The sequence below is a fragment of the Dryobates pubescens genome, chromosome 4, assembly GCF_014839835.1.
Source record: "Dryobates pubescens isolate bDryPub1 chromosome 4, bDryPub1.pri, whole genome shotgun sequence".
Lineage (NCBI taxonomy): Eukaryota > Metazoa > Chordata > Aves > Piciformes > Picidae > Dryobates > Dryobates pubescens.
The window spans coordinates 42,528,141-42,547,000 of NC_071615.1; the positions used below are offsets into that span (position 1 = coordinate 42,528,141).

Below are 18,860 nucleotides of genomic sequence, written 5' to 3' on the forward strand. Positions count from 1 at the left end.
AGGTATTTCTGTTACAGCCAAACCGGGACTCTCATGTTTCACAAGTTTGGTTTCAAGCTTTGAGTTGAACTGTAACCAGGAACTTCTGCGTTTCACAGTGAAGTGATTTTCTTTTACTGGCCACGAAGGCAAAGTCAGGCTATCACGAAAGATGCCAGCCTCAATTGCTACAACTCTTTCTCCTTAATAGTATAATGTTCAGCTTCCTCAAATACAGGGATTGTAAAAGAAGTCAACAAGATGTGGAGCTGTGAAATACAGGACAAAATGACAGTTATGCACCTTGCAGCTCTGGTTCAAAAGGTTTTCCATTAGAAAATCACAAGAAATAAACAAAGGGTAAAGCAAAGAGAAAGATCTGGAGTTACTTTTCTGGAAGTGAGGATTTTCTCTGCCTGTCTGTTTTTCTCTTGTAGCTGCAGGGGTGCAAACACCAAAAGGGTGGTGTGCTATTGCTTAGCTTACAATGCCTCATGGTGTGTTAAGTTTCCTTCCAGTTTAATAAGGAAAAGACAACATCTTGTGAAGAAAATGGTCGAAAATACTTTCAATTTGGCTTCCCCCCCCCCCTTTTTTTTTTTAAACTGAGAAATTGCAGGAGGCCTGTAAACACTTCGGACCTGGGAATGCATAATTCCACATGCTTGTGAAGCTTTCAGCACGTGGTAGCTATTGTAATTTGAAGATTAAGTAAAAATAATACCTAAAGGAATTTTACATGCTGGTTTCCTAAGATAAGGACAGCAAGAGCTTATTTACATGATGCATCTTTATTTGTCAATCCGAAGAAAGTTTTGCACCTGCTGACTGCTGTTTCACAATGTCTTTAATCATGCCCATCATGTAACGTGCTGCTTATTTTGATATCTTTGGTTGAATAAAAATCAGGTTATTTGTTATCTGGTAGGAAAGCACAATCGGAATCTGTTAAAATAAAAATCAGTACCCAGTGGATTTTCTGTTCCAAGTCTACCCCCACGTAGTTCTGCCTTGCCTTTCCCCCCACTGGCTTTCAGTGGTCTTACATGTTATTAGGATCAGGGGAAATTCCTCCCTCCCCCTTCCCCTTTGAGAGATTTGATTCATCCTTTGCCAGTTTTTCGTGCACTTGGTGACCGAAGAGGCAGTGCCAAGTGAAACGCTGGCGTGTCCCCTCCTGACTCGGGCCCAGGAGAGTTCAGCCCTGCCCCGGCAAACACCGACAGCAGCATTGGCGGGGGGGGGGGGGGGGGGGGGGGGGGGCGTGTGCTGCATGCTCCCAGCGTGGGGACACACACCGGCTGCCACGCAGCCGCTCGCTCTCACACACGGGCGCTCTCCCGCACAAGTACGGTCGCACTCATAACGCACGTTTACACAAGCACACGCGTGCCCCCTCACACCCCCCAGCTCCCTCCTTCACACGCACAGGCACATGCAGGTGCTGTCACACACGCTCCGCAGCCACACGCTCCAGCTCTCTGACATTCACGGACACGCAGGTTCTGTCACACGCTGTCTCACGCTCTCTCACACTCGCAGCTTCCTTCACACACACGCTCGCAGGGATCGGGGGCACGCCGCTGGCCTGGCAGGCAGGCAGACGCGGGGGGACAGACAGGGGGCTAGGGGGTGCAGGCGGGGGCCCAGGGGCGCAAGCGGGGGACAGGGGTCCAGGCAAAGGACGGAGAGACAGAGAGAGGGCCGACGCAGTGGCGCGCGCCTCCTCGGGCGCCCAGCCGTGTGCTCCTGGAGGCGGGGGAGGTGCTCGCGCGCTACCGCCGCGGAGCCCGCGCGCGCGCCGGGGAGGCGGGCGGGGGGGAAAGGGGGGGACGCGGGGGAGGAGGAGCGCGAGCGCGTGCTACAGCCACGCCGGCGGCGCGCGCTGAGGCGGGCGCAGAGCGGCAGGAGCGGCGGCAGGAGCGGCGGCACCTCTGGCTCGCGCTCTCCGTCCGCCAACCGCCAGCTTCGCGCGCCCGAGTTCGTAGATGGGGCCGAGCGGCGCCCGCTGAGGACGGGCCGGGGAGCAGAAGTCGGTGTCAGCCGGTAAGTCGCGGTACCGGCTAGGAGGTCGCGTGTGTGGGGCGGGGTAGGGGGGGAGGGTTCGTCCGCCTGCCTGCTACTCCCTTACTTCATGCCGGCGGGGAAATGGTGGTGGAGGCGGGGTCCCGCAGCCATCCCGGCCGAGCCCACTTGCCCCGAGGCCGTGCGTCCGGAGCGGGGCGCGCTGCTCCGGCAACTGGAGCTGAGACGCCCGGTGTGCCTGTGTGTGAGGGGGGAAGAACCGCCCGCCGCAGGTACCGGTGCCGGGCGGGCCTGCAGGGGAGCGAACATGGCAGCGCCGGAGTCAGGGAAGAGGGATTTTTGCCCCCAGAGCGAGGATTAACCCTCCTCCTCCCGCCTCCGGATGCGTCCCCGGGAGATTCGCTCTTCATCTGCCGCTCCGGATTATCAACCCGCCCACCCTCCTTCCACCACCCCCTTCCCGGTATTTTCTCTCCTCCGGGAGATTATCAGGTTTCCCGCCCCTCCCTCTCCGCGATCCTCCGCTTCTCCCCCTCACCTCCTCCGAGGGGATTATCTCCCCCCTTCTCTGCTGGATTATCCCCTCGGTTTCGCTCTCCATGTCCCTCCCTCCCTGATTATGCCCCTCCACAGCCTCGCTTTTCAGGGATTATCTGCTCTCCCTTTGGGGTGATTCCTCCTCTCTTGATCTCTGCCCCGGCCTTTCCATGCTTATTTTCCTCCCGAGGAAGTCATCCCTCCCCTTCCGTCTGCCTCTGACTGGGGAAAGGGGAGAAAATGTGGTTGTAATCGGGTGGGCAGGAGTTTCCAGTAGTGCTGTCATCTCCTTGGTCTCCGTACTAGTACTACAGGCAAGTAGGTGGTAGGGAGAGGCACCAAGGATGTGCAGAGCTTGTGGCGGAGTTCAGCCTGTGGCGTTGTGCTCCGCATGCAGAAAATACCTGCACTCTTTCTGCGATGTTACAGTTGTTGATGGAGATGCTGGTGGAAAAGAGCCCATCTGGATCAGTGCTTTGTAAAGACGTGCACAAGCATGGCAAGGTGGTGGATTTTGCACGTTAACCAGAAACTGCACTGAATATAAGCCGACAGCCCCCTAGCTTCTTTGAGAAAGGTACAACGTACTGGAGTAGCATTATAATGTGAGAAGGTGTATGGATGACATTGCTGCTGTACAGGGGTCAAAGCTGATTTGGATAACTTCTGTTTTGGCTTTCAAGGCAGTTGGCTTAGTCTATTGCTCTGTAGTGAGGAGGAACGAGGCAAAAGGTGTCTTTTCCTTAGTCTCCGATGCTTATGTGATTCATTGCCATCAATGTATGGCAGAGGAAAAAATGAATTTATTCCCAGGAAAGAGAAGGTTTATACCATGTGTTTGGCTTCTGTGTAGGTTAGACCATTCTCGTCGGGTTACTTCTGGTCTTACTGCCCATAGGATTGCGGGAGGAGAGTTGGAGATCTTCTGACCATCTTGTGGCACAAGGCCCAGGATTATATCTATTAAACTTCCCCGACTTGGCTTGGAGAGGAGGAGGGGCTGTGAGAAATTGTAGAAAGGCTGGGCAGCTATAAATAGATGTCCAACTAGAGAAGGCTTTGAACAAATCTTACCGTGCTGCTCCCGAACAGATAAGTGTCTGTTAAACTGGTTGAGTTGACCCTAGCATCATAACGTTTCCTTTTATTTCTGCTGAAGTTGTTGGCTTTTAACACCTTGACATGTGACTTGACCATGTAACATATGCCACAAAATTATTCTTGAAAATGCCATGGAGAAAATTCTTATTTAAATGAAGTGCTGCTAATTGGAGTCTAGTTTGAGCTCATTTAAATTTGATTTTTAAAGTACACTTTAGATAAATCTTTCATCTCCTTTTCCCTCCCTTGAAATGTGTGGAATTGATGATCTTGTTCTCCTTATTTTGTTCTCTTCAGTATTACGTTAAATAGATTACCTGGGATCCATAGTGCTGTGAAAAATCTGCAGTACTGAGGCATGGTGTCATAATGCTGGTGCTGTTGTTAGTTGTTTATTTAACCTTTTCTAGATGAGACACTTTACTCCTTTCATTGTCACTGAGTTTACGATACTTCTTTGGGGGGATAGTTCTTTTTGTGGAACCTTCAGCATCTAACCTGAAGTTAGTGTATATTTAGCTTCTTAGAATTCTGAGCGCTTGCATTGGATTCAGACCCTATGGATCACTGCTGTTTAAGCCAGTCTTGTGAAGAACTACTACTTAGGGAAATTCTTGACAAATATACTGTACCACCTGGGTGAAATGATGTATTTTCTGCTGATACATTAGTGGGCTATCAGTAGTTCATAAAAAAGTCTCTAAAATTATTGAAGATCTGTTGCAACGTGTATAGTGGAGTTTTCTTCAAGTACCTCTTGGGGGTTTTGTTGTTGTTTTTTAACAGGTAATGGAGACTATTTGCTTAAATCATGGCTTAGTCACTTACGTTTTGTCTTTTAAACATTAAAATAAGGAAGTAGGGAAAACATGCCTGGCTAATACGAAAGTATCTTAGCAGAGGCTAATAGAGAGGATGAATTGACATCCTGGTTTGAGGGAACTGACTGCTACTAGATGAGGGAAATATATTTGCTGCAGGGGTACCACAGGATGGTCAGATGGGTTCTCAGCACTACATATACCTGAATTTATTTTTTGCTGCTTATTCTTTTTTTCTCTCTCTCTCCTTCCCCCCCCCCCCCCCCCCCCCCCCTGAGATATTCATGCTTGAGTTAAAGAGGAGTTGAAGTGTAGGGAGAATCTCTGCAAGCCAAAAAAAGTTATGGTACCTGTAGGAATTACATAGTGTATGTTCTCTAAAATCAGTGTTGAGGTAAATTGGAATTGGTTTGGCCTTGCACATGTGGGAAAAATAGACTTTTTAGAAATACCCTGCAACTGGAGTAACACAGAAACTGCTGGAGTGGAATATGATGGCAGAGTTCAGAGTGAGTCTGTGAGAGGGAGGTGGTTTTACTGCCCTCCGCAACATAAGAAACTTGTAAAGGGTCCAGGGGAAAAGGCTGACATGTGAGAGGCAGGTTGAAATACAGATGTGTCAGTCAAAAACACTATTAGACCAATGTTGTGGTGTGCTTTCACTGTCAGGAAGGTCTAAATGTGACTTTTAAATCACAGGATAAATAGTAACTTATGATTGTTCTGGAGCTTAAAACTGATCTAAGATTTTAAGTGTGTGCTAGCTGGAAGGCAGTGCTGAACAGCTGGAACAGTAGGTGTTACTGGCTATCTCTGAAGTTGTGACTAAAGTCTCTCTAATCTGAATTCAACAAGGTGTCAGAATAATGTTTTGGGTTCTGTGAGGAGTTAAGATAGTTTTTACAAGGTGGTATCTGATTCCATGCTCATTATAACTATCTGAGGTTATACTACAACAAAACTGTTGTCTTTTGCAATAGGGTAAGCAAAGCCCTGTGATGTTAATGTGCTCTCCTGTGGCTTAAGAGTTGCTTTTCTCAGAATAAAGCAAATCTGAATTATTTAGTTACAGTTGATGTCATTCTTACAAGAATAATGGAGACCACAAAAAAGAAAAATGTGAAGTTAGGAGAGTTTTTCCATATCAAAACACTGACATTGCTATTTTGGGTTAATTAGAGTCCTTAAAATGGCAACTTGTATTAAATCATACAAATAAAAGTTTGAAAATGTGAGAGTCTCTACTTTTACCTTTTTACTTTTGTTTAATTATTTTTCAAGATCTCTTTGGCTTGGGAAAAAAAAAAAAAAAGTATTGCATATTGAAAATGTCACAGTTATTTAAAGAGCTTGTTCTAATGTTAGTTTCCAGGTCTCATGAAAGCATGGTGGAAATCAGCAAGATGCTGAAATCAGATGGTATCTCAGATTCACTAACAACAAATGTTATTTAAGAAATTACTTGGATATGTTAAGAGTATTGACTAGTTTTGCATTCTGACAAGCAACTGACAGTAGGAATTCAGCGAAATCCATGCTGACTGTGGGGAGTGTCAGTGTGTTCTGCAATTTTTTATAGGCTTGGAGGACGCAAGTTGTTTGTGTCTTACACCAAACATCGCTCTTACAGCTTTTGCTTACCCAGATCTCAAAGGATCACGTTGCTGTTTCAGTTGAATTCACTTTTCCAGTAGATGGAGACACAACTGTTGATTTCAAATAAGTTTAAGCCTTTACTTTTTCATTCCAAATGTTTTGTCAAAATACTGTTGAAATAATGAAATTTAGGAGATAAGAAAAATAGTTTAAATGTTTATTTCAAGATGATTCATTTAAGTCTCTCTTGCTGAGATATTGTTGGCATTCAAGTACTATTTCTGTAGTAAGAGTGGCTACTCAACTCGTTTAGCTTTAGTTTTCTAATTAGTCTTATCTCCACCCACTGCTCAAATGTGCATTAATGAAAAGCTAAAGTGATACCATTTTAAATACCTAAACACAGGATGGAGGAAAGCAGATTGAGGGTAAATAGACTGAAGGTAAAAAGACAGGGCAAAGCTTTTTCCTGAGAATAACCACAGTTAGGGAGGCACTCTAGTAAATTTGTAGGGGAACAAAAGGGAAATACATCAGCTGTTCTGACTATGGTTTTACATTCCATGACACATTTTTTGGGAAAAAAAAAAAAGATTCCATGTTCATTAGTTACCAGTATTTTCAGATATATGCATGCAGCTATCATGAGAGGTTTTGCATGTGAAATGCCACATAAAGAGTAGTTGATGTTTGTTTGTTTGTTTGTTTTTTACAACTGATTGGTCAGCTTTTACATATCTTCCTATTAAAATTCCACTCCATGCCTTTCCTGATCCACTGTTGAAGTTTACAGAAGACTTTTTTGGCAAGATGAAACTGCTTATACAGCAGAAGTTCTGAATCTGGAGGGCAAACTACAGTCTAGTGAATGAAATGAATGAAAAGTTTATTTCGCCTTTCCAAGCAATTTAGGCTTACTGTATTGTGAACTGCTGTGGTGTAGCATGCTTGTGTTGCTGGGCAGAAATTGCCTGAATGATACAATGCTTATTGTAGCCGTACTGCTTTTTACAGCTTCACTTGCATTTTTCGGGTCACTAGAAGTGCAGGAGGAGGAGGTGTAATTAACAATTGAAAGTTCAATTTATGCATTCATTGGTAAAGGACATTCCAGCAGGGAGAAATTGTTAAGTGAAACTTAATGTTTATAGAGTGTATGACTGTAAGGCAGTCGTCTAAATGCAAATCATGCACATAGTCAGATCTACTGCTACAGTTTTACACTAGATTTAGTAAGCAATAGCAAAATGGGATGAGCAGTGTTTAATTTGATCAGTTCTGATCAGGGAAGCTCTTTTATATAGATTTAATCTATATAGTATTTGAGCAACTTCCAGAAGCTTGTTGGTTGATGTAACTGGTGTTTGTCATGTGTGATCTTTAATATGAGGACAAATTCTTTATGTACATTGCTATATGTGATATTTAAAGCAGTGTTCAAGTGAAGCTTATTTATGAGGTGAAACACTAGTGATGTTAGGACTGGCTCTGTGATTTTTTTGTTTTGTTTTGTTTCATTCTTTCATAGCTTTCTCTGGGGTGGCCCACTGGCAACATAGATTAAAAAGTAACCTAGCTTTGTGATAATCTCATAGGTGTCATGGCTAAAGCGTGGTTGGACTCGATTTTAGAGGTCATTTCCAACCAAAACAATCTATTATGATTCTGTGATTCTAAAAAATAGACACACTACATTTGAGTCACTGTTCTTTGGGAAGCAGGATAAACCTGTAACCACTCTACTGGGTTTTAAACAGCATTTGTGTAACATTAGCTGGTCACAAAGAGTTGGTGACCGTGCTTGAGTTGTTCTGAATGATAATTGAGAATCTTTGTCCTTCTGCCGCTGCCTGCAGGGATCACAGCAATTCTATGTTCTCATTGCTAGAAGGGGGAAATGTTTGGGCCGTTTTGAGGCAGGCAATAAATACACTAAAATAAATATTAGGAAAGAGGTAGGAGAGCATTGAAGAGTTGGCAGTTGTATTGTGTCTTAAGTTCGTCATATAATTAGGTAGGAAAAAAAATTCATCCATCTCTCCGCGGATTCCCTTGTGCCCTTATCCTTTTGCCCCCGGCTCCCAAGATACTCATCTTAGGGATCAAGACATTGTTAGAAATCTTGCTATTGGGATAGGTGAGTAACTGAATGTGTGCGCTGGTGAGAAGGGTAAGTGGCTTTGAGTGTTGTTAAAAAGAGTACAAAAGTGAATTTTATTTTATCATTTTCAAATTCCGAATGTCGAATATGAAAGGGTGAAGCAGAGCCCATCCCGTCTCTCAACAGAAATGTAGCTCGAACACTCCCTCTCGTGGTGTCTCTGTGACATCTAAGCTGGGCAAGTACTCGGGGTCACACTACTGCTCTGCGTGAGTGACAGGAGCCAACTATTTTTGTATGAGAGCCTGCGTGCTGAGCAGTGTACAGTGATAAAAAAGCCAGTTCTACTTAACAGGTAACTAGATAAATACATTAAAAAAAAAAAAATCCACTGTAGCCAAAACTTGATACATTTAAAAATCTTGGTCTAGTAATTGGGCCAAAAAAGTCACTCTTCCATCCAGTAGTCTATTGCTTGGGGAAGTTACTGCAATCTGTTTGCTGGGACCTTTTGTTTTTTGACCTGAAAGCATGTGTGTTACCGCTGAATGGAGTTTGCTACTGGGAATTGGAGCATACATGTTTGCCAAGATTTGGCAAAAACTCTGCAAACAGCACAGACCAACTAAACAGCAGCAGAAGTTCCTGCTAAGTTTACCATACAGTTCTCAGCCTTAGGTCAGATTTTGTACTATTACAATTCAGCAGCAACAATAAAGCTATTGAACAGGAGTCTTCAGAAGGAGGTACTTTATTGGTACTAATGAATAAGAAATGGAAGAAAGAAGGGTGGATTGTTCAGCTGCTGAGCTCCTAACAGAGTAGAAGGTCTCAAGATGTTTTGTCATAAATAATTTGAAAGTTCCAAGAGAAGTACCAAGAGACTTGATTCCAAGCCTCTGGTATTATTTCACATGATTTCTTTTCCACTGCTCAAAATTTTAGCTTTTGGTGCCTAGTAAAGATCTTTTTTTGTAGGTAAGACATAAGGTTAGGCCCCATTTGACCATACATCTTATTTCTTCATAAAGTCATCAAAACTATTTTGAGATAGTTTTGTATCACAGTGAGACTGTCAGAACAGTGGCGTTAGGTCTTGCTGTTTAATGGAGTTGTTGAATTAAACGCTTTATGTTGACTTGTAAGTAAGTTAGAGCTCATAAGAATACAGTGGAGTTCTTTTAAAAAAAGGAATTCAATTTGTAAGGTACTAGCTAAAACCTGTACAGATAAACATCCAGGGAAACCAGCAGGCATCTTTTTCTTTAGGATTTCTTTAGGATTTTTGTGAGGGTTAGAGTAATTACAAATTTGGCAAGAAATACTTTTGCAAGAAGTTCCAAAACATTTTGCTGCTCAACTTAGAATGTGTAGACACTACACGGAAAAGTGGTACTATATTCCTGTTCATGCTTGACCTCTGGTGCTCTACAGTCTTATGGACTATACATATCTGCTTACCACCACCAAACCAGACCATTACACAGAATGTCTCCTTTTGTTCACAAAATTCCTTTATCAGTATTTGTGCCATTACAAAGCTTTTATACATTTCAAATAAATAAATAGATAAATAAATCAATCCCTTGGGCCTCCCCACACCAGGCATAAGTGATTTTACTTTACAAATATAATTACTGTACTTCAGGAGGTATTCTCTCTGGACAGCCATAGACTTGTTTGAATTAGATTACTTTGATTTTTTTTTTTTCCCTCCAGGGTGAGTTAAGACATTGAGTTTTATTTTTCTGTAATTACTTCAAAATTCATATCACTTTTAATGTTTGCTATTCTTCCTTATTACCAGACTGGAATGGGTGGGAATACTTGAGTTTTGAAGGTTAGCATTAACCTTTTTTTTTTTAACCCATAATGTTAGCCTCTTACTCTTGGAGCCTATCTTGTATTCACGTAGTTTCAGTTGTAGAGTTTCTTAATTTGGAAATACTGGAAATATTTACTTAATAAGCAGGGAGTAAGCACATGAAATCTTTCAGTTTTGACATTTGAGTAAGTCTAGCTAGAGCAATGTTTTCATAAATTTGTATTGCCAGAGTTCTGAGTTTGCAAAACTTTCAAGTACTTTGGCAGTAAGCTGCATGAATAAAACAAGGTACTACATTTCAACCTCTATGACAAAATCTTGAGACGGAAAACCAGTTAGTCTGAAATAAACAAGAGGAGCAGAGTTAGTCTTGGGAGATACTGCTGTTCTTCAGAAAATGTTTTCCCCATTTTTCTTGGTGAGCTTCACCAGGAAGGGAAATTTTTCAGGACAGATGATTGTGAATCATAGTGGTACATTGCTGCAAATGCTTTTATATAAATGGCCTTTTTCTGTTTGGATTTTGCTTACTTTAAGCAGTGGCTGTGCACTTCAGCATGGTTCAGAGAAATAGAAATCATAGTTCAGATCAGAGAAATCTGATGATGATTTTGTAAGAGAAGATGAATTTGTACTTAAGTGAATCTCATTGTTTGAAAATACAGTGCTGTTTTGAAATGCACAGAAGGAAATCTCTGGTGTTTTGAGGTCTCTGTGACTTCCTGTTTGTGCTGAAGGCAAGATTATCCAGGGTATCTGTAGAGGCGGTTCATTTTAATTCCATAGTTGAGTGCTCTTTAATGCAGTAAGTTTTCAAATAATAAGACCTATCATTGAGTCAGACCAGAGGTCCATCTGACTCCATATCCTTTTTCCAACATGCAATGCAACTTCTAAAACCATCCAGAACATATCAGGAGCTCCTATTAACATTGTCTTTGAGCAGATTTTCAAGAAGACCTGACTGGGGCCAGAAAATTTAGTGTCTGGATAGCTTTAAATTCAGCTTCCAGAAAGGGATAAAGGAGCGTGCCATGGACCCCAAGTGCCTGGACATCATTAGCTGAAAACTGGCAAAGAATTTAATTGTGCTAATCTGCAACAGTGGCAGAATCCAAAACTTAATGTGTTGTTCACAACTGAAATAACATCTTATGTAATTGCTTTGGTCTTGCACATTAACAGATCTGATTGCTTTGCATAGAGGAATGAAAATTAAGACAGCAGAATGACTGATCATGCCAAAGGCACAAGACTAAATTTGCCGGGAAGTCTGCCCCCTTGTAGACCACGAAGATAACACATTTGCCACCCTTTCTCTTTCTTTGCTTTTAGAGTTAGGATTAACCAGGGGAAAAGACCTTTGAGATCATCAAATCTGACCCATCAACCAACACCATCTAATCAACTAAACCATGGCACCAAGCACCTCATCCAGTCTCTTCTTAAACACCTCCAGTGATGGTGCCTCCACCACCTCCCTGGGCAGCACATTCCAATGGCCAATCACTCTTTCTGTGAAGAACGTCTTCCTAACATCCAGCCTAAAGCTCCCCTGGTGCAGCTTGAGACTGTGTCCTTGTTCTGGTGCTGGTTGCCTGGGAGAAGAGACCAACCCCCACCTGGCCACAATCTCTCTTCAGGTAGCTGTAGAGAGCAATAAGGTCTCCCCTGAGCCTCCTCTTCTCCAGGCTAAGCAACCCCAGCTCCCTCAGCCTCTCCTCATAGGGCTTGTGCTCCAACCCCCTTCCCAGGTTTGTTGCCCTTCAACATCTTTCCTAAATTGAGGGGCACAGGACTCAAGGTGTGGCCTAACCAGTGCGAAGTATAGGGGCAGAATGTCCTCCCTGCTCCTGCTGGCCACTCTATTCCTGATACAGGCCAGGATGCCATTTGCCTTCTTGGCCACCTGGGCATAATGCTGGCTTGTGTTCAGCCTACTCTCAACAAGTAAGCCCAGGTCCCTTTCTGCCTGGCCACTCTCCAGCCACTCTGACCCCATTAAAGTCATTAAAGAGTCAATATAAATGCAAGAGGGTGATCTAGAATATCAGGTACAGCTAAGCAGCTTTGGGTATGACTACCTGTTAGAAAAAGATTCCTACTTCTTTGCAGTGCACTGAGGAAAGATCCTGCATCAGGACCTTTCTTCTGTTCAATGTGATCTTGCTGTACGTTGAGACATTACCCATTTGAACGGAACAGGATTGTTAGCAGTAATGCAGTGGAGCTGGCAATCAACCTGTTAAATGTTCTTTAAAGAAAAAAGAAAATACAATATGTATACATAAAGAGGGCATTTTTAGTAATAGTGTAGTATTTTATATGTATATTGAGTGTATGTGTATATATGGATGCATACATATTTACCTTTAAAATTAAAATGCTTATCTCTAAACAAAACCCCCAGCATCCATAAGATGTCTAGGAAAGTATAAACCCAACATAACCATAAGTTATACTTTCCCCAGGTAATCTCCCATAATACCACTAATGTTTAACTTGAAGACTTTTAAAATCAAATGAGATTTATGGGTTATGTAATTTATATTGTGTGCTTTTACTATTCAGGGTGCTTCCATTTCAAACCCAGTCTCAATTTCTTTGTGGAATAGTATTCATATATAAATTGGTACTGTGCATTAGAAATCTGTTTGATTAAACATGAGAAACTCTTATCCTTGGACTGGATTACTCTTTAGTTTCCTTAAATAATTGATATGGATTTTCTCTGGAGTGCCTGATAACTGAGATGTGATATGTGTATCATTGTAGCTTACCGTGAAGATTGCGCCAGTGTTAGTTCTTGTTTTGGCAGTAGAGCTGGTGGTGAAGTTTGCAGTGGATTAATGATTACCCATATATGTAGTTTAGGAAACATGTCAGACTAACCGTGGTACCCACAGATTGTCCTTTGCTTAGCCATTGCTCTTCTGACTAATATATGTTGAGATGTAACAGCAGTAGATGTTTAGCCTCCAAGCACTGGAACCTATATGCCTGTTTACATTTTTACCAGAAGTCTGGCTGATGCTGGGTGGCATGTTCCTTCTGATGCCATCTTCAACATGGCCATGCTGTGTAAGGTGGACCTAGCCCTGGCCAAGATCTTCATGTGGCTTTAAAGCTTCTTTTGCCCTTGGTGTGAAGCTTTAATGAACATAGAAAGATACAGTGTAATGGGGGTAAATGAGAAACATTTTAATAGTTTGAATTTTGGGTTGATTGGTCACAGAGTCCTTTAAATTTACAGATGATCATCTGAAGCTAAAGGAAGGACTTCTAAATTAGCAATAGAAAGACTTTCAAGTCAGGCTGACAGTATGGTATCCTGTGCTTGGAAACAGAATTTCCATCAGTCTGTGGGGTTGCATAGATGATAAGGAAACAGTGATCTGGTTTAGATTGATGTGATCAAAAATCTTTCTTCTTAAAGTCCAGCTTCACATTGTTCTACAGATATACTCAGAATTGGGAGCAAGCTAGCAACTGACTCTTCAGTCATTCTACAGGGAGCTAGCAGTTTGTGATATTCAGTATCACTTGGAAAAGACTTGCAAGTTTACGGTGATACCCAATGACTTTTAAGCTTCTTGGTTCAGTGCTCTGATGCAAGTAAGATGGAAGGATTCTGGACTTCTAGACCATCTTGTGTTAACAGTGAACAGATGTATTTTGTTCAGTGAAATACAGAATAGAGACATAGTACTATAGAAATAGTTTTTGCTACCTGTTGGAAATGTGAAGACAAGGACCCAGAGAGATGTAAAGAGCTCTTTCCTCTTTGATTTTCAGTATTTCATCTTTTCACACTTGTTGCTGAAAGTTGAGGTTCTTGTGTTTGATCCTTTCATCAGTCTGAAGAGGGGATAAAAAAGCAATGTCCCAGTATAGTTTGCTATAAATGTATTTTAAAATATTTTTTTGAGTTGACTTTGGTTTTGCTTTGGAGCACGGAGTCTCATCAATGTCAAACCCTTAGTTTGGAGTAAGTGGAAGCAGAAGTTCTTGGGCTTGACATAAGTTGTGAAGTGTATAAAAATAAGAGCAGTTCCATTACCAAGAACTTGAGTTAGTCCTTTTGCGTTGTTCTTTCCTCTTGGGACAAGAGATTTTGATAGTGGTAGGTAAAAGAAATAATTGGGTTTCTTTTTTTTCGGTAGATCAGAAATAATGCAACAGTAGAGTCCAACTTTTCTTACCCAAGCTGCATCAGGAGGGCAGCACTTCCTCTTAACTATTGGTAACAAGTCCATTGGAACAGAGCTGAGAAAAAGTGCAGCACACACATACTTCTTGTTTAGAAATAGGAGAAAAAGAGAGTAACATTTACCAGCTGTACATTGAATATTGTCTGTTCAAATGATGCCCAAAAATACTGTTGTGCATCTGAAGACGTTGAATGCATACAAATCTCAGCTAATATTATCTAGAACTACTATACTTGGCCATCTTTGACCAAAATTAGAATCCTTATAAAGCTTTTATTGCATAGCTTTTGGAGTTCAGCAGCAGCTTCTGGCTGAGTTAACAAGATGAAGAAAGGCAAAAGAAGAGTCATCAGGAATCTAGATCCTGGCCACCTTTTAGAATAGAGTTTAAACACATTAGGAAGATCTGTGAATATCTATAGCATCATGTTAATGAAGCTAAGCCACCATATTTTAAGCATTTGGGTATGATTAAGAAATAGCAGGAGTACTTTCTTGGATGAAGAGAAATAGGCAGTGAATGAAAGGATAGCAGGTAAAAATGTACACGAATTTGAATAACCTTTGTGAACCAAACAGGTTAATCAGGAGTTAATAATATGTGACATTTCACAGTCTGTGCTTAACAAAATATATGCAAATACCTCTTGTCAGTGTCTTTTGAGAGGATCTGAACATATAAACCTCAGAGTGAGTCTTTCATTCAAGTAGGTCACTTCCTTCTTTTTTGCTCTTTTCCTCTGGCCTAATTCCCCAAACCAGCTTTTAAGAGATGCCTTAACTTTGAAGTCACTGTAACGACTTACCTGCTGTAGCTGAACATATACTTAAATAATTTCAGAAATATTTTAGCAAGTCCTAGTTCTCTGTAATACTGTGTAATGAACTTTTTTTAAGGCAGTAGGCTTGAAAAGGGAGCACAATGAGTGGCAAGTTGAACACCCTCAGCTTTGGAAACCTCCCTCTCTTTCCCATCAAGTAAGGTATAGTAAGCGTAATGTCAATTTCCAAACAGAAGTGCCAGGCTGTGTACCTGAGCACAGAAGAAGCAGGTGGCAGTCCCAATCATACGCTACCCCTTCCTGCATCATGAAGGCACTATCTTTCTTCCTTTTATTTATTTTTTTTTTGTTAGACTCTGCAAAAATGACAGGCCAGATGTGGTTCCTGGGCTGTTTGCTGGAACCTGCTGTAAGACATGCATTTTTTTCTCTTTCCTCCTGAGCCACTCCTTTTGCTGTATCCAGGTTTGCTAAATTCTTCATAATGTGTTGTCGACTTTCTAGACATATTTTCCCTTTGGCTTGATGCATTTCCAAAGAAATTGTTATTCAAATAGGAGCTCAGGACTTTTGGGCATCAAACAAAAATGTTTACTTTTGTTTCTGTATTGGAAAGATGGCCAGCTTTGCTTTGTATTGTAAGGTTTAGACTTTGGCTAAACATTTTAAACGCTGTTGTAGGTGTGTGTTTGCATGTGTGTGTGTTATGAAGGCTGCTATAATTTGGAAATGTATGAAACAGATGACTGCAAAAAAAGCCCACAAGACATAATCTGACACTAAGATGATCTTGAATTTTTGCATCTCAGCAGTGATTAAACTCATTAAGAAATATATTTTCCACCCTTCCTAAAAACATAATGCCACAAAAAACTTCACAGGATTAAAATCAGCTAGTTCTCTTACAGAGACCTCTTTCTACAAGATGTGTCAAAAGCAGTAAGTTTGTTTGGGTGCTCTTATTGTAGTAGCTGTCTTTTTATGGAATCTATTTTCCTTCCACAAAAGTCATAGGACACTGTGCGTTGCTCTGGCTCTGTTAGTGCTGTAGTTTCAAGTCAAAATTTCTAGGGAAAGCAAGAATGTCTCAGATGCAATTGCAGTGGTATTTCCATGCTTCAGATTTATGGCAGAGGCCTGCAGTTCTGCTGAACTGGCAAATTTGTGCTGCATTATGCACTTCTCTTCCTGTCAGTCTTTTTTGGTGTCTGTCATACAGAAAAACCTGTATCCACCTGTTCTTAGAAAGCCCCATAACTAAAGAGCAAGACTGGTAGAATTACTTTGCTGATTTATTTATTTTATCAAGTCTTCCTGGCATGTGCTTAAAAACATTGTATGAATGTTCATTTCTCACAGGAAAAATACCTGCTTAGGTTCAGGTTTCTGTCTAGAACAAAACCGGTCTGCCGAGTGAGTGATGGCCTTGGTCAGGGAACAATAAGGAAAACTGACAGGCAGTGTTTTATCTCTAAGTCTTCAGTGAAAATCCTTTAGGAGAAGAGTTCTACATATTCCTACTGTTAGTATTTTCATCAGAATAGATGAAAATATTTTTTGGTTTATACTTAAGTTTAGACTTTCTCTTTCCATGTACATTACTACTCAATATGGGTTGTTGACTCCTTTTGGCTTTAGTATCAAATAACTGTCTTGGGGCTTTCATTTGACATCTGTCATACACAGCAATAGTATGTGGGTAATTGAACTCAGTTGTTTGTCTTAAGGCAGTTAGTGGGTTTGGTAATTTTATTTGGACTCGCTACCTGTAGAAACAGAGAAGGCTGACACCTCGTGAGTCTAAAGAGTTGTGAAATCCATTGGTGCAAAACTCCATTTATTGCCAACAATGAAAATCTGAATTGCTGTTTCTGAATCACAGTTCACATGCTTAATCTTAAGTTTGAAGATCTGCAATGGACACTTTATTCCTATACTTCTTTACACACTGGTTGTCATTTGTAAAATACACATCAAGAGGGGTTACATAGACTCAGAGTATGTGTTTAGAGGTATTGTTAGTGCAAGACAAGTGTAACAGGCACATGAAAGCAGAAGTTACAAGGCTCCTTGGTTTACTCTACTGAAACTCATTCAATGTGCAAACGATGCATTTGTTAAACACAAGACAATCACAGTTTTGAGAACATGCAAAATGTATAATTGCATTGTGAATTTCAAGCACTTAAATCTATATTAAAAAGTTGCCATTAAACTATTTAACTCTCTACCTATTCAGCCATAATTGAGCCAAAGTGATCCATGCTTGATTGTATCTTTTTGATTCCTAGCCCTTGATGTCCATTGTTTTGGACAGGGGATGGTAATGAATTTGAGAAAATATTTTTCAAACATAGAGACCTGGCTTCTTTTTTGAATTACTGGCAGGAGCTCATTCAAATCAGTCTCTCTGGTTGCAAGTGTTGATTCCTTCTGTGTAACAGCTGGCTTCTCTGAGTCTGGAAACTTATGCTGGAAAGTGATGTGGTATTTAAATCCCAGCACTGTTTAGAAAAAGAGAGACTCTGCCAGAGTTCCTGCAATTGAGAGAGCTTCTTTCATGTTTCAACTGCTTCAGTCATTCAACACAAATTCCTTTTTATGGGATCAAGTGTCACTGCTTTTTGCTCCCATGACAGGTTTCTGTAGAGATGTAATACATATAATAAATACCCAGTGCCATCAGTAAGCTTCATTTATGGAAAGGATAATATATTAATGAAAACAAAAAGATATCTTTCCTATCAGTTTGCTATTCTTATTGCTAAGCTTTCCTCTAAACTGAGATTCCAAAGGAGGTTTCAACATGAAGATTTGATGCTTCTAATGCATCTCTGAGTGCAGACTAATGCTAATAGATGGATCAGCAGTTCAGTGAGTGCTTGCCTGGTTGTGAACAGGCTGCTGGATTTACACCTTTGTTAGTTATCGTACCATTGAATCTATTCAGGAACAGGTGTGCTGGCAGTCTGCCTGCATGTGCTTTACTTTGTATTTGTCTTCTCAAGCTATTTTTCCCCTCTCAACTCCACCAAAAAGCAAGCTGAAGTCTATCGTGCTACCAGCACATAGCTGATGTGTAGGATGCTCATTGCTGAGCTACCAGGATCTGTTGATTTAGGGACATGCAAGCCTGACCTGCTTAAATATATCAGCTGCTCTTTGAGGAGATACAGCCAGCCAGATTCTGTGCTGAGTATAGAACTTGTTCTTGCAACACATGACAAGTGGAATGTGTACAAGTATGCTGAGGGCCACATTAACAGACAGGGTAGCTGAAAAGTTGAGGCAGAATCAAGACTACATTTGGATTTTGGGCATGTCTCCAGGAATAGTCTAGTGAAAAATGAAAGAAATATGTCTGGTTATTTGAAAAATAACTAAATGGGTTTATTTCCTTTCTATAAAGAGGAATTTACATTTTCTGAAAATACATTCTTAGAGCATGTTTAGTTTCAGACCTTCCAAAATTTTGAGGAAGAATCTGGCCATTTAACTTCAATGCTGAGTTTGTGTGAGACAGTGACTATTCCGCCTGTTTGATGCTTATTGCCTTGTATCTGCTGTGTGACCTGTCTTCTGAGAGAGTACTTGTTTTCTCTGTTGCCAGTAGTTATGAATGTCATGAATGTTTTTTTGACCTTGTAACATCCAGAAAGCATTGGGTATCAGCATTATGGAAAAATTGCCCCTGTAAGTTCACTTGGCAACTTGAGGGTAAGTTCCTGTTAAATTATTTCAGAATCTTAAAGCTAGTTGTGGCCAAAGAACCAATTTATCCATAGGAGGGTAAATTGTGGTCTTTTTATATATCTCTTGGCCCAAATACTTCTCTGGTAAAGAGGAATTTAATGAGGAGTATAATAAGCAAAAACTACTATG

The 18,860-nt window shown here is 41.2% G+C and overlaps 1 protein-coding gene across 2 annotated transcripts in view; it reads left to right on the top strand.

Moving 5' to 3' along the window:
* Positions 1–1,847: 1,847 nt before the first annotated feature.
* The window catches only part of PALS2 (protein associated with LIN7 2, MAGUK p55 family member), a 58,548-nt gene continuing 41,535 nt past the window's right edge, over positions 1,848–18,860 (top strand). For both annotated transcript variants that reach the window (XM_054161187.1, XM_054161188.1), the window contains exon 1: positions 1,848–2,025. The gene's annotated coding sequence lies outside the window, so the exon portion shown is untranslated. The remainder of the gene's footprint in view (positions 2,026–18,860) is intronic.